This window comes from Sorex fumeus, unplaced genomic scaffold (genome assembly GCF_029834395.1).
Source record: "Sorex fumeus unplaced genomic scaffold, SorFum_2.1 ptg000008l, whole genome shotgun sequence".
NCBI lineage: Eukaryota > Metazoa > Chordata > Mammalia > Eulipotyphla > Soricidae > Sorex > Sorex fumeus.
The window spans coordinates 37,362,658-37,377,569 of NW_026606065.1; the positions used below are offsets into that span (position 1 = coordinate 37,362,658).

The window sequence follows — 14,912 nt, forward strand, 5'->3', positions numbered from 1 at the left end:
AAATAAAAAGATAAAAAAGTGCGAATGGAAGAGATGGTAGAGGGAGGAAAATAAAGTGGAAAAGAATAAGTAAACATATCTTGTAGAAAAAAAAATAAATAAACCACTGAGTTCTGGTTCTACTAACTTAAGTCATGGCTATCTGCCTGTTTGTTTTCAATTCCATTAAATTAAGCCAAGTTTATTCTCTCTCAAAATCTATGACCCAGTTGCAGTCGCTTTGGTGCTAATTTGAAGGGGTTTTGCTTGTAATTGAAGAAAAAGAAAATTTAAACAAATGTTGTTACTTGCTGCATTTATTTCTCTCTAGTGTGCCATATTTTCCCAAGTTCTGCTTTTCTTGACTTCAATCTCTGCAGAACAAATGGTTTTATATTAACTGCTCTCTGTTTGAGCCAGAGAAAGAGTACAGTTATATGTAGAAGGTGCTTTCCTTCTACACAAATGGCCCGGGTTCAATATCCAGCACCCCATATGGTTCCCTGAATCCCACAGTAAGTAATCCCCGAGTGCAGAGCCAGGACAAAACCTGAACATTGTCAGGTGCAGCTTAAAAACCAAAACCAAAACCAAAGCCAAAATAAAAAAATTCATGCCCTCTTTCTGATATGCTTAGCATAGTTTTAAATTTCCTGGCTGAACCCCAACAGATACTGATATGTATCTGAAAGTAAAGCTTGGAAAGAGGTCTTGATATGTCCATTTCAGAAATATCAGCATATGGAAGGTAAAGTCAGCTGGAGAGAACAGTAGTATTTCCTGTGAAAGGGCACACAGGGTAGATTCAGAGGAACAGAGAGTTGTAAAATAGCAAAACTACTGCGTTGTGGGTGAAGTAAATGGTTTGTTTTTTAAAAAAAAAATTTGATTGATGATTTTATTATTGCATGATTCATACTTCATTATTGTATGGGGTTTTTGTTGATGCTATTGTCGTTGTTAAAAATTTATGGAGCTCTTACCATAGCCTCTCTGTGTGTGCTTGTGTATGTGTGTGTGTGAGCATGTGTGTTTGAGAGAGAGACAGAGACAGACAGACAGAGACAGAGAGAGACAGAGAGAATAATTATGGTCTGCAAGACTGTTAGTGATAGGGTTTCATGCATTCATCATTCCAACACCACACCCATTGCCAAAGTGCCTCCTTCCCTCCACCAATACCACCAAGGACCCTCCCATTCAATCCCTGCCTTGCTACTCACCCCACCCCCATTAAGTTCAGTTCCGTGGGTCAACACTCCAGTGCTTTGGTCACCTGTTGCTCTCTTATAGTTGTTCTTCACCTCCTACATAAGAGACAGATAATTCTCTACCGGTCTCTCTCCTTCTGACTGACTTCCCTCAGCATGACACTCTCCCCAAAAAATAAAAACATAAGTCCCAGATGAAAACCACTCTGGAGATAGTCATGCTCTATGGTAAGGCCTCAGGGAGGCAATCTCAAGTAAAGGGGAGAAACTAAGGTGGGATAAAGCTGATGAAAGTAAGTCCTCAGTTATACACTTAACCAAACATCACCTCCCATACCTGCATAGCACTCATCGCCCATCTTCAAAAAAAAAGGCTAAATAACAGCACAATCATAAGGTGTTCTGAATAATGCATGTGACAGAGAGATGAAAAGTGCCAGACTAGTGATAAATGATCAGCATAAAGCAGCTGTTACTGTAGTTGATGAAGTTGCAATTGGAAAATAGAATCAGACCATCTATTCTAACACATCCTATCCGTCCAGAAAATAGACATATATAATATTACATTTGATGTGTTCCCAATTAAGGGAAAGTTTACAAAATGACATGATGAGAGTTAAAGAATAAATAAAATACCAAATTCTGTGGACAAGCTAAGTTTGTTGCCAAATGAACTTCTTTTGATCTCTGTGTTGGGTTGGGGCTATTTCACAGTTCTCTCCTGTTTACTCACTGCCTTCATTTATTCTGGAGTGCTGTCAGAAAGAAGCTAATTGATCATGTTAACATCTTCTATTACTCTCAGTTCTCAGGGCTTTCACGCTGCTGTGTAATGTGGTACAGAACTTTGGACCTCATCAGACACAGAATTACATGGCCTGATAGTTTCAAAGATCTGGCTCTGTTCATTGGCAACACAGTGATAAAATCTCAACAAGATATTTGCCTCATTTAATATGCCTGAAATATTGAACTTCTTTCCTTGATGAGGATATACGTGTGATTAGGGAGTACCAGTCAAATCAACAGCACATAGCCTCAAAGCTGACACACTGAATTTAATTTTTATTAAAGTCTGATTAAATCATTCTAAGCAAAATCTTTTCTTAAGCACAAATCCTAAATAAATAGAACTGCCCCCTTTCATGTCTATGATCAAAAAAGAACACAAACTCACAGATTTATGTGCAACCAAAAACACCAAATGCCACTGAAACCATCTCAGCCCATCCCAATTTGGAACTTTCCAAATCTTATTAAGGAAAAATAAATATGACACAAATGAGTGAATATTGGTTCTCTTTCACACCCATCTGTTACATTGCAATATTTTTTCCTAAACTCAACCCTTCAGTTCCCCTGAGAATCCCTAGAAAATAACAGGTATTTAAGTTGGTAAAAACCTCATGTGTTAGCATATAAGCTCCTCTAAATCAAGGCTGCCTAATATGTTTAAATGCTACAGCTACTTATGTCCATACCCATTATAAACAAATAGGCACATAAGTGCACACTATTATTATATATGCAACAATCTATATGACATACATGCATGAATTTAAGTATTACATAATAGCCTAAAGGGAAAATTTTTCTAAAAATTTATATACCATATAACATTTGTTATAGAACAATTAGATAAACTTTCCCTTTTTTACTCTACTCTCACAAACCAGTTGTTGTCTTGGTTCCTGCTATATTATTAGTCCTGGCCCTTGTAGTGCATAAAATATTTGTGAAATAATCAGTACATTTTCAGTAAGCTACCACACATGACTACCATCTTCCCTAAACAATTTACTTGAGAAATCTTATTTTACGATGACTTTAAGAATAATTCAGAAGTAATAGAACAATTCAATATTTGAAAACACTAAAGATATGAGAACTTTTCAGAAAGCACCACTGTCATAAATCTATGGTTTGGGATAGGGCCTGCTAAACTGAACATGTCTTTCAGGAAATCATCATTACCACAAAAAAAAAAATTAAGTTTAGCTTCCTTGCTTCTTTCTATGTCTTCGACCTGGGACCAGATTAAAGGCATATTTCTTAGCTTATCATGTACTTCTTTTAGGATATAGATGACAGGAATTACAAAATGCAGATCTTTTTCCCTCTGTTATTTTTTTGGGGGTTGGTGCTTTAAATGCCTGAAAGAATGGAAATGAATTCTAAACTCTTCTTTCAGTTAACAATCCTATCTTGAAATTATCCAAGAAATAAAACTTGTGTCTAACTGACTATACTCCCTTCAGCCAAAAACCTTCACTTCTACTAGATATATAACAGAAACAAAAGGTGTTTGTTTTGTTTCTCAACCTGAAGACTATTTTGTGAGCTGTTACAATCTGGTTCTGCATGAGTCCACTGGGGCTAAGTGAAGGGCCATTTCTGTTGCTTGAATGGCTTTCCTTATTTCTTTGACAGCTACAACACTTTACGCAGGTGGAAGCTCTTTCCCAGAATGTGTAAAATCTTATATGGCAAGTGTAAAATGTTCAAATGAGAGACAAATTATTCTATCATTCTCTAAAACCTGATAAGAAATTCGGACCTATGAAATCACAGCTTCAGCAAGCTTTCACTCCAGCATAGATTGTTCGCATTCTCAAAGTGAATATCCACCCAAATTTCCAGGGATGCCCCTAGTTTCCAATCCTGTACACTTGGCATCATGACTGAAATGTAGCACTGTAGCTCTGTGCTCCCATTGTTCATCGATTTGATCGAGTGGGCCCTGACTGAAATGATGAAACAATTCTTTTTTTACTATCTATTTGATGTTCTGAGTATTGCCTCAGAATGTCTAATTGATTAAAATGAAAGAGTGAGTGACCATGAAGTAATCATGGAGGAATTACTGTGTTCCAGATATAATTGATGGGTAATAATAAACCCAAAACTTTTAGCAGTGAATTCTTTAACACATATTTAATATTATGAGGTGAAAAGAAATTTTATGAGAGGTGGAAATTTTAGAGAAACCAGAAAGAGAAACAAAATTTAAAAACTCATTATACTGAATTTTTTTAAACAAAATATGTGTAACCACAAAAGACTTCAAAAGCTTTAGGCTATTATTGTGATTCACATTTTTAATAACATATCTCTAAAAAAAACAGTAAGTTTGTAGGTCAAAGAAATAGTACAGGAGGTTCAACATGCCTTGTCATCAGCCTAACCACTTGATAACACTACATCCCTTACTCATCGATTTGCTTGAGTGTGTGCCAGTAAAGTTTTCATTCATCCCTGTCGCATGCTGGTGTAGCCCAATGGCATCTGCTGACCTCAGGAACACTAACAGCCTCAAACCAATCGTTCAGAGGCTTGACGAAAATGTCTGACCATCTCGTAGGTGGGCGGCGACACAATCTTCTGATGTCATGGAATCCTGCCCATAACAGCTCTAGTCAAGTGGTCATCTCCAAATTGCATTACATGTCCAGCCCATCTGATTTTCAATGCCTTGGCAAACAAGACAGTGTTCCTGATTCTTGATCATCGACAGAGGTTAGAACTCCGGATTCTTTCTCTCATTTGAGTGAAGCGTGATACTCCAGGTATAGCTCTTTCGATTCCTCTTTGGGAGACCTGAATAGCGTTCTCATCTTGTTTGTGTAGGGCCCAGGTCTCTGAGGCATATGTTAATGCAGGAAGAACAGTGGAATTGAAGAGATGTGCCTAGAGCCGGAGGTTCTTCATCCTCTTAGCTACCTCTTCAATGCACTTGAAGGCGTTCCAGGCTGCTCTCTTCCTCCTGCGCAACTCAGGTGCCAGGTCATTTGTTATGTTGACTTCATGATCTAGGAACACATAACTGCTACATTCGGAGATTTGTTCTGTTGAGAGTGAATAGAACGTCAGGAAGCAGACCGTTTCTCATAAACATTCTCTTCGTGAGATTCAGCCGTAGTCCGACCTTTCCATACTCACAGTCGAAGCTGGTCAGCATTTGTGTTGTTTGGCTGATGCTTGGTGTTATTAGAACGATGTTATCAAAAAAGCAAAGGTGGTGTAGTTGCCAACCATCTATCTTCACTCCCATCCCTGCCCATTCCAGTCATCACATAACATTCTCAAGGGTGACACTGAAGAGTTCCGGTTAAATGGTATCACCCTACCGAACCCCTCTCTTGACATGGATGATCACTTCCTCTCAGAATGGTGAGATCCTGGTAGTGAATCCACTATACAGCTCACAGAGGATCCTGATGTATTGAGTTTGAACACCCTGTTTGGTTAGGGCTTTCATGACCCCTTCAGTCTCAACAGAATCAAAGAAAGTTAGACAGAGCAGCATCTTGAACTCCCGAGAAACCTCAGTGAGCTTCGTTATCATGTGGATATGGTCGATTGTGCTGAATCCTTTGCAGAACCCAGCTTCTCGCATGGTTGTCTTTCATCTAGTGTTCTGCCAATCCTATTCAGGATGACTCGAGTGAACAACTTGTAGATGACAGACAATAGGCAGATCGGGCGATAGTTGCCACTGTCATGGATGTCTCCCTTCTTGTACAGTAGTATAGTCCTGCTGGTTTTCCATTGGGATGGAACCTTGCATTCAGACAAGTAGCATGTGAAGAGCTGAGTCAGTGTATTGGTGAGTACTGATGACAGGGTCTTTAGATGTTTGGGTCTGAACTTGTCTGGGCTGAGTGCTGTTTGCTTCTTTACCAACAGAATGGCGTGTCAGATTTTGGAAGGAAGAATGTTGGGAATGACAGATCTATCCTGCGGAATTTGTTATGTGGGAAGGTGAGTGTGGCTATCAAAGAGATCCAAGTAGAAGTCATAGATAATCTTTTCCATGCCCTTCTGGAAGACGTGATAGATCCATCAGAACATCAGAGGGCAGTCATCTTGATCTTGTAGTTTGCAAAGGACAGGTGGGTGTTGCGAATGCTTTTCCTGGCTTCTGCCACATCGGCCAGTCCTGCTGCTCTTCTCTCTTTGAGGTCTTCCTTTATCGCTTGAGAGCTTGGACGTTCGCTTGTGGTTGCCTGAGGCTTGTGGTGAATGAGCTCAAGGCAGAACTAGGCTGCCAAAATGAAGATCAAGAGTTTTTGAAGACAGGGATCTTTTTGTGGCTATCTCTCTCTTGGTGTTTCTCGCACAGTCATGGAAGTGCTAAACCAGTCGATTGTATTCATAGTCAATCTTCCTATATTGCCACAATAGTGCCAAAGAGCTCCCAGTTGGTGGTCGTTCTGGGAGTTCTCTTCTTAAACTTTGCAGCCCTTTCTCCCAGCTCCATGAAATAGAATTGTGCATGAAGGAGATGGTGGACCGATCCCATTTAGAATTTTGGGACAACAGAGACATCGGACAGGCAAAACCGTCGACTGAATATGATGTGGTCAATTTCATTGTGGAACCATCCACCGGGAGACTCCCATATCCAATGTTTAGATTCAGCCTTCTGGAACTGTGAGTTTCCATGGATGGTCTTGGTCGACATGATGAACTCAGATAGTCTCTCACCCATTCTAGGCCATGGGTCCCAAACTGGAGTTCTTCAGCTGATTTTCTCTGTTCTATCTTGGCATTAAAATCACCCACAATGATCTTGTAGAAGGTGTGGTCTTATTTATAGAACTTCTCCAGCTCCATGTACAACTTCTCAATTTCTTCTTCAACATAATTGGATGTTGGTGCATAGACAATGAAGATAGAAACTGCCGGCAGTGAGTCAATCTATTCAAGTGTAATTGTCTGATTTGGGTTGTTAGGCATTCAAATGAATCAATGCTCATGGCCGAGTTCGTGTTGACAAGGACACCAACACCACCAATGCCTCTTTCGTCGCATGTTCCAAGGGATAGTTCTTCTCCATGTCAAAAACAGCGTGATGTGATTGATGCCTTCTCATCTTGTTCAGACCAATGGTGTCGTACTTGATCTTTCACATTTGCACCATCAGGTCCTCGATGGATGCATCCGATGCTAGGGTACATGCATTAAAAGTACAGTCATTTTTGTCCTTCTTCATTTTGGCAGCCTAGTTCTGCCTTGAGATTTTTCAGCCTCTCCTTCCTCATCCTTCTTAACACTGCCATACTGGTGGCTCTCTCAGGATCAGGGGAATGAGACCCATTTAATTTACTGGTTTTGGCATATCGAATATGCCACAAATAGCTTGCCAGACTCTGCCATGCGGGCAGGATACTCTCGGTAGCTTGAACCATGGGAACACCATCAACCTAATATCTATATATATATTAAGGAGAGAGAAAGGGAGACAGATAGATAGATAGATGATAGATAGATAGACAGATTGATTGATTCTGTTATATATAGATCATATTTGCTTGTTCAGCATTGGTTACTCAAATCTGTTTAAAAGACAGAATAATTCTAGTAAGAATCATTAGCCCTTAGTCTGGCACTGCAATCCTTAGCTACCAACAGTCATATCTTTATATATCCATATTGCCTCCCTTGGGGGACACCGACCACTTGAGGGTCGCAGGGCTGGAGCAATAGCACAGTGTGTAGGACATTTTCCTTGCATGCAGTCGACCCGGGTTCAATTCCTCTGTCCTTCTCGGAGAGCCCGACAAGCTACCAAGAGTATCTCTCCAGCATGGCAAAGCTTGGCAAGCTCCTTGTGACATATTCAATATGCCAAAACCAGTAACAACAAATCTCACAATTTGTTGTGAGACAATACTGGTGCCCTCTCGAGCAGATCAATGAACAATGGGAGGACAGTGCTACAGTGCTATTGTCTTCCCTTAGATGTAAGCAAATACTATGACTTGCTCCTAACTAGAAGTATATGGCCAAAGTAATCAGACTCCTCTTTGCTGAGTATGGTATATTGTCTAACACTTGCCTCTTTTGTAGACCCTGAACATCTCTTTGCTGACTCCATAAAGGAAACATCCACATTGGAGAACACCAATGGGAAAGTGGCAAGGGGATGTAAGTGACCTTAGGAAAAGGAGAAATGGGCTGGACAGATAGTACAGCGGGTAAGGCCTTTGCCTTGCACACGGCTGACCTGAGTTCAATCCCCAGCATCCTATGTGGCCCCCCAGGTACTGTCAGAAGTAATTCCTGAGCATCGCTGGGTGTGACCCAAAAAGGAAAAAAATAGAAAAAGCAGAAATCATCAAGGACAAGAGACCACTTTCAGCTGATAACCAGCCAAAAGTGGTGGCCCCAACAACCAAGAGAAACCTAATTTTGGCAATAACTAGAATGAGGTGAAACATGCACAGTTTGGGGAGAATTTCCAAAGGAGTGTGCAGTACCCCTCACACCTTGACAGCAGCCTCAAGAGACCCTGAGCTGAGACCCACTTTGGCAAGATCTGCCACCCAACAATTTTAAATGGTAAGTGTGTTCTTTGAGCTGTTCAGGTATGGTGATTTTTTTTATGCAGAAATAGCAACTGTTGCATAAATATTAACTGTCTACTGTCTGGAGCAGCACTATGTCAATATCTCTGTTTATATCTTCAAATATCAAGTGAAGAAAAAGAAACTTCCCATAAGGGTGTGATCACAATCAGATGAGCATTTGTAGCTGCCCCAAATCTCTTTAAGTCTGAAAAGGATAGGAAATATAAAGAATGATTTATCAAAATATCCTTTTTGTTTTTAATTTTTAACTATCACGGTTTAGGCAATAATTTTATAACAGTGTCAATATGTATGGTTTTGAAGTAAAGTTTAAATGTTAAAGGACAGATAAATGAATATACTTCATTTTAAAGTAATTTTAGCAGTTTACTTGCTTTCTTTTGGTAAAATACAAATATATATTCCTTTATCTTTCATAATAGCTGGACTGTTATTTTGACTTATTTAGGAGTTACACATAAAATAATATCATACTAAGCCCCAAACTTTCCTGCACAAAAATAGGCCCTTCACAAAGACAATAAGAACAACAAAAAAAAACAAATGAGACTATGTCAAATTTAAAGTTCATGCACCATGAAAGAATCTCAAGCAATCAGAAAAAAAGACAACCTACTGAATGGAAGAATATATTTGTATATGATACAGCCAATAAATTGTTGATATCAATAATCTATAATGCACTCACACAATTCACCAACAAAAATCCAATGGCCTAATCATAAAAGGAATATATACAGTCATCTCTCAGACATAGGACTGAAAGATATATAGTAAGGTAGCAAAAATTATGTCAAGGGCAACATAATGGGAGCACTGAGCTCTGGAAAGGTTGAAATGAAGGGGTGTTGGGGTCCTGAGAGAAAAGAGGTGGCTGATGGGTATGGTACTGAAATTAAGTGCATGAGGAACCATCATTAACAGTATCATAAACGACAGAATCTCAATCAATCAAAAAGAAAAAACAGAATAATGAAATAATGCTATTTAAAAAGTCCCTTCAAGATTCACATCAATTTTTTAAATGTGTAAATAACCAAGATCAATTAATTAGGTTACATTACCTTTCCTTCATAATTCAATAAGCTCAATACTAACACCTGTACTGTTTTGATCTTAGCAATCTTTGAAAATATAGCCTGTTTCAGAGGCCCAGCTCTGGGCAACAAAGCTGAACGGCTCCAATTCCAACAGGTACAGCCTGCCCCCAAGGGCCTGGGTCCCTCTCTGGGCATGCGCAGCTAGAACCAGCCCCTAGAAAGCCGGTTTTCAACCCCTGATCTGTGTGGGACGGGCACAGAGGCCCAGCTCTGGGCAACAAAGCTGAAAGGCTCCAATTCCAAACAGGAGACGTTCCCAACTCCTCGCCCAGTGCCAGGGACTCTTTCCGGAGCCGCGGTCGCATTAGCGGCCGCGAAATATTTTCCCACTACATATGCCATAGGAACCATAAGCTACCTTCATAGATGGAAACTTCTCTATTTTAGCTCAGCCACTAGAAACACAGTAGCCAATAACTCATAAGCCTATCTTAACTCACACTGCATATCAAGCAGAATAGTAACAGTGAACGTGAAGGACTAAACCACACCTCTCACAATGGTAAAGCAACGCAAAAACCCACCAAACTTTCATATTGAAGAGTCTAGCACAGATGACACCAACAGTACTGTAGTGTTAGACAGCCTCTCTGACAAGGAACTCAGAAGGGAGCTACTTAGGATGCTTAGGGAATTAAAAGAAACAATGGAAAGCAATGCCAATAGAAGACAAGAGGATCTGAAGGCAGAAATGAGGAAAACGCAATCAGAAATGTCAGACCTGAAAAATCTCGTAGGCGAATTGAAAAGCTCAGTGGAAGGCCTCAGCAGCAGAGTAAGAGCGGCTGAGAACAGAATCAGTGAGCTCGAAGATGAAGTTCAGAGACTCTCCAGAAAAGAGCAGAAAATGGAAAAGAGACTCACAATTCGGGAACAGATGGCAAGAGAAGATCGTGATGAAGCCAAGAGGGGTAACATAAGAATTATTGGAGTCCCAGAGGGACAGGAAGAAAACCTCAATGAAGAAGAAACTGTCAAAGACATCATTGCTACAACATTTCCAGAGCTGAAGAAAACTTGTGACCACATTCAGGAGGCCCGAAGGGTACCAGCTAGAAGAAATCCAAATAAAAATACCCCAAGACACATTCTGATCAAAATGACAAAAACCTTAGACAGAGACAAAATTCTGAAAGCAGCAAGATCGAAGAAAGAAATCTCTTACAAAGGAGCATCCTTAAAATTCACAGCTGATTTTTCTGATGAAACCCTCATGGCCCGAAAACAGTGGTGGGACATAGTAAAAAAACTCAATGAAATAAATGCCTCCCCAAAAATACTTTTCCCAGCAAGACTCTCATTCATAATAGAAGGAACAACACACAGTTTCACTGACAAACAACAGCTCAGGAACTTCATAGACTCAAAACCATGGTTACAAGAACAACTAAATGGGCTACTTTAAGGCAAGAAAGGCCCCTCAAATACACCAAATTTTAACAGAACAATGGGACAAAATCCCATAACAATAATCTCTCTCAATGTCAATGGGCTAAACGCACCAATTAAAAGACATAGAGTGGCAGGATGGATTAGAAAATTGAACCCAACATTCTGCTGCCTGCAAGAAACGCATCTCAATAGTCAAAGCAAACACAGACTCAGAGTCAAAGGCTGGAAAACAATCCTACAGGCAAACAGCTCCCATAAAAAAGCTGGGGTAGCCATCCTTATATAAGACCACATCGATTTCAGAGTGAGGAAGGTCATAAGAGACAGTGAAGGCCATTTCTTATTGATCAAAGGATCTGTACAACAGGAAGAACTTACAATAATAAATGTATATGCACCTAATGAGAGACCAGAAAGTACTTAAAACAACTACTCATAGATTTGGAAAAAGACATCAATAGCAACACAATACTAGTGGGAGACTTCAACACTGCTTTGTCACCTCTTGATAGATCAACCAGACTTAAGCTTAGCAAGGACATACTTCATTTGAGGGAAACAATGGAAGAAAGGGACTTAGTAGATATATACAGGACACTTCATCCACAAAAAGCTGAATACACATTCTTCTCAAGCGTACATGGAACAGTCTCCAAGATAGACCATATGCTGAGCCACAAAACATGCCTCCATAAAATTAAGAAGGTAGAGATTATATCAACAATCTTCTCAGACCATAATGCTCTGAAATTAGAAGTAAATCACACACAAAAACAGAAAACTAAATCAAACACCTGGAAATTAAACAGTGCACTATTGAACAACGAGTGGATTAGACAGGAAATCAAAGAGGAAATCAAAAGATTCCTAGAAACGAATGAAAATGAGAACACGAGTTACCAAAACTTATGGGACACAGCAAAGGCTGTGTTAAGAGGAAAGTTTATAGCTCTACAAGCATTCCTCAGGAAGGAGGAGCGAGCACACATAAGTAACCTAACCTCACAGCTTAAGAGCTTGGAGAAGGACCAAAAAAAGGAGCACAACCCGAACAGGAGAAAGGAAATAATAAAACTCAGAGCAGAGATTAACGAGATGGAAACCCAAAAAACAATCCGAAAGATCAATGAAACCAAAAGCTGGTTCTTCGAGAAAATTAACAAGATCGATAAGCCTCTAGCAAAACTCACAAAGAAAGGGAGAGAGAAAACCCTAATAAACCGAATCAGAAATGAAAAGGGGGTCATTACAACAGAAACCACAGAAATTCAGAGGATCCTCAGGGAGTACTTTGAGAAGCTTTATGCCACGGAACATCAAAACCTCGAGGAAATGGATAAATTCCTAGACTCCTACAGACTCCCAAGGCTGAACCAAGAAGACCTGGAATACCTGAACAGACCTATCACCATCAAGGAAATTGAAATGGTAATAAAAAGTCTCCCCAAGCACAAAAGTCCTGGCCCGGATGGATTCACTAGTGAATTCTTCCAAATCTTTAAAGAGGACTTACTCCCAATGCTCTTTAAGCTTTTCCACGAAATTGAAATATCAAAAACACTTCTGAACAGTTTCTACGAAGCAAATATCACACTGATACCAAAAGCAGACAGAGATAACACAAAGAAAGAGAATTACAGGCCGATATCCCTGATGAACACATGCAAAGATCCTCAACAAACTACTAGCAAATAGAATCCAACTACTCATCAAAAAGATCATACACCATGACCAAGTAGGATTCATCCCAGGGATGCAAGGATGGTTTAACATTCGGAAATCAATCAACATAATCCACCATATCAACAAGAGAAAAGATAAAAAGCATATGATCATATCAATAGATGCAGAGAAAGCATTTGATAAGATCCAGCACCCCTTTATGATGAAAACCCTAGCCAAAATGGGTATGGAGGGGACCTTCCTCAACATAATTAAAGCCATCTACCACAAGCCTACAGCAAGCATCATCCTCAATGGGGAAAAACTGAGAGCCTTCCCTCTAAGATCAGGGACGAGACAGGGATGCCCACTCTCTCCACTGCTGTTCAATATAGTACTGGAAGTACTTGCAATAGCGATTAGGCAGGAAAAAGATATTAAGGGCATTCAGGTAGGAAAGGAAGAAATCAAGCTCTCACTATTCGCAGATGATATGATACTCTACTTAGAGAACCCAATAACCTCCGCCAAAAACTCCTAGAAACAATAGACTCGTATAGTAAAGTTGCAGGTTATAAAATCAATACCCAAAAGTCCATGGCTTTCCTATACGCAAACAGTGAGAGAGAAGAAAGCAACATGAAAAAAACAATCCCGTTCACAATTGTGCCCCAGAAAATCAAGTACCTAGGAATCAGCTTAACTAAGGAAGTAAAGGACCTGTACAAAGAAAACTACAAAACGCTACTTCAGGAAATAAAAGAGGACATGAGGAAATGGAAAGATATCCCCTGCTCATGGGTCGGGAGACTTAACATTGTCAAAATGGTAATACTACCGAAAGCATTGTATAAATTCAATGCAATCCCTATAAGGATACCCATGACATTCTTCAAAGAAATGGAGCAAACACTCCTGAAATTTATATGGAACAATAAGCCCCCACGAATAGCTAAAGCAATTCTTGGGAAAAAGAAAATGGGAGGAATCAACCTCCTGAACTTCAAACTGTACTACAAAGCAGTAATAATTAAAACAGCATGGTACTGGAACAAAGGCAGAACTGCAGACCAATGGAACAGGGTTGAATACACTGACATCTCCCCTCAATCATATGCTCATCTAATCTTTGATAAAGGTGCAAGTAATGTGAAGTGGAGTAAGGAAAGCCTCTTTAATAAATTGTGTTGGAATCACTGGACGGCTACATGCAAAAAAATAGGCTCAGAACTCTGCCTAACACCATGTACAAAAGTAAGATCAAAATGGATTAAAGACCTCAACATCAGACCAGAAACCATAAGGTACATTGAAGATAAATTTGGCAAAACCCTCCATGACATTGAAGCTAATGGTATCTTCAAAGATGCCATACCACTGGCCGAGCAAGTGAAAACAGAGATAAATAAATGGGACTATCTTAAACTAAGAAGCTTCTGCACCTCCAAAGAAACAGTGACCAAAATACAAAGACAGTCTACAGAATGGGAAAGGATATTCACCGAATACACATCTGACAAGGGGTTGATATCCAGGATATACAAAATATTGGTTAAACTCCACAAGAAGAAAACATCCAACCCCATCCAAAAATGGGGCAATGAAATGAACAGAAACTTTCTCAAAGAAGAAATCCGAATGGCAAAAAAGCACATAAGAAAGTGCTCGACATCATTAATCATCAGGGAGATGCAGATCAAAACCACAATGAGATACCATCTCACACCTCAGAGACTGGCCCACATTCAAAAGAACAAAAGCAACCGATGCTGGCGTGGATGTGGCGAGAAAGGGACACTCCTTCACTGTTGGTGGGAATGTCCACTGGTTCAGCCCTTCTGGAAAACAGTATGGACGATTCTCAAAAAATTAGAAATTGAGCTCCCATTTGACCCAGCAATACCACTCCTGGGAATATATCCCAGAGAGGCAAAAATGTATAGTCGAAGTGACATCTGCACTTGTTTGTTCATTGCAGCACTCTTTACAATAGCCAGAAACTGGAAGATGCCTGAGTGCCCAAGAACAGATGACTGGTTAAAGAAACTTTGGTACATCTACACAATGGAGTACTATGTAGCTCTTAGAAAAGATGAAGTCATGAAATTTACATACAAGTGGTACAATATGGAAAGTATCATGCTAAGCGAAATGAGTCAGAAAGAGAGGCTTAGACATAGAAAGATTGCATT

At 39.8% G+C, this 14,912-nt stretch overlaps 1 protein-coding gene across 1 annotated transcript in view; it reads right to left on the reverse strand.

Annotated features, from left to right (window-relative positions):
- The window catches only part of GPC5 (glypican 5), a 1,003,796-nt gene that overhangs the window by 776,751 nt on the left and 212,133 nt on the right, over positions 1-14,912 (reverse strand). The gene's annotated exons all lie outside the window — the stretch shown is intronic.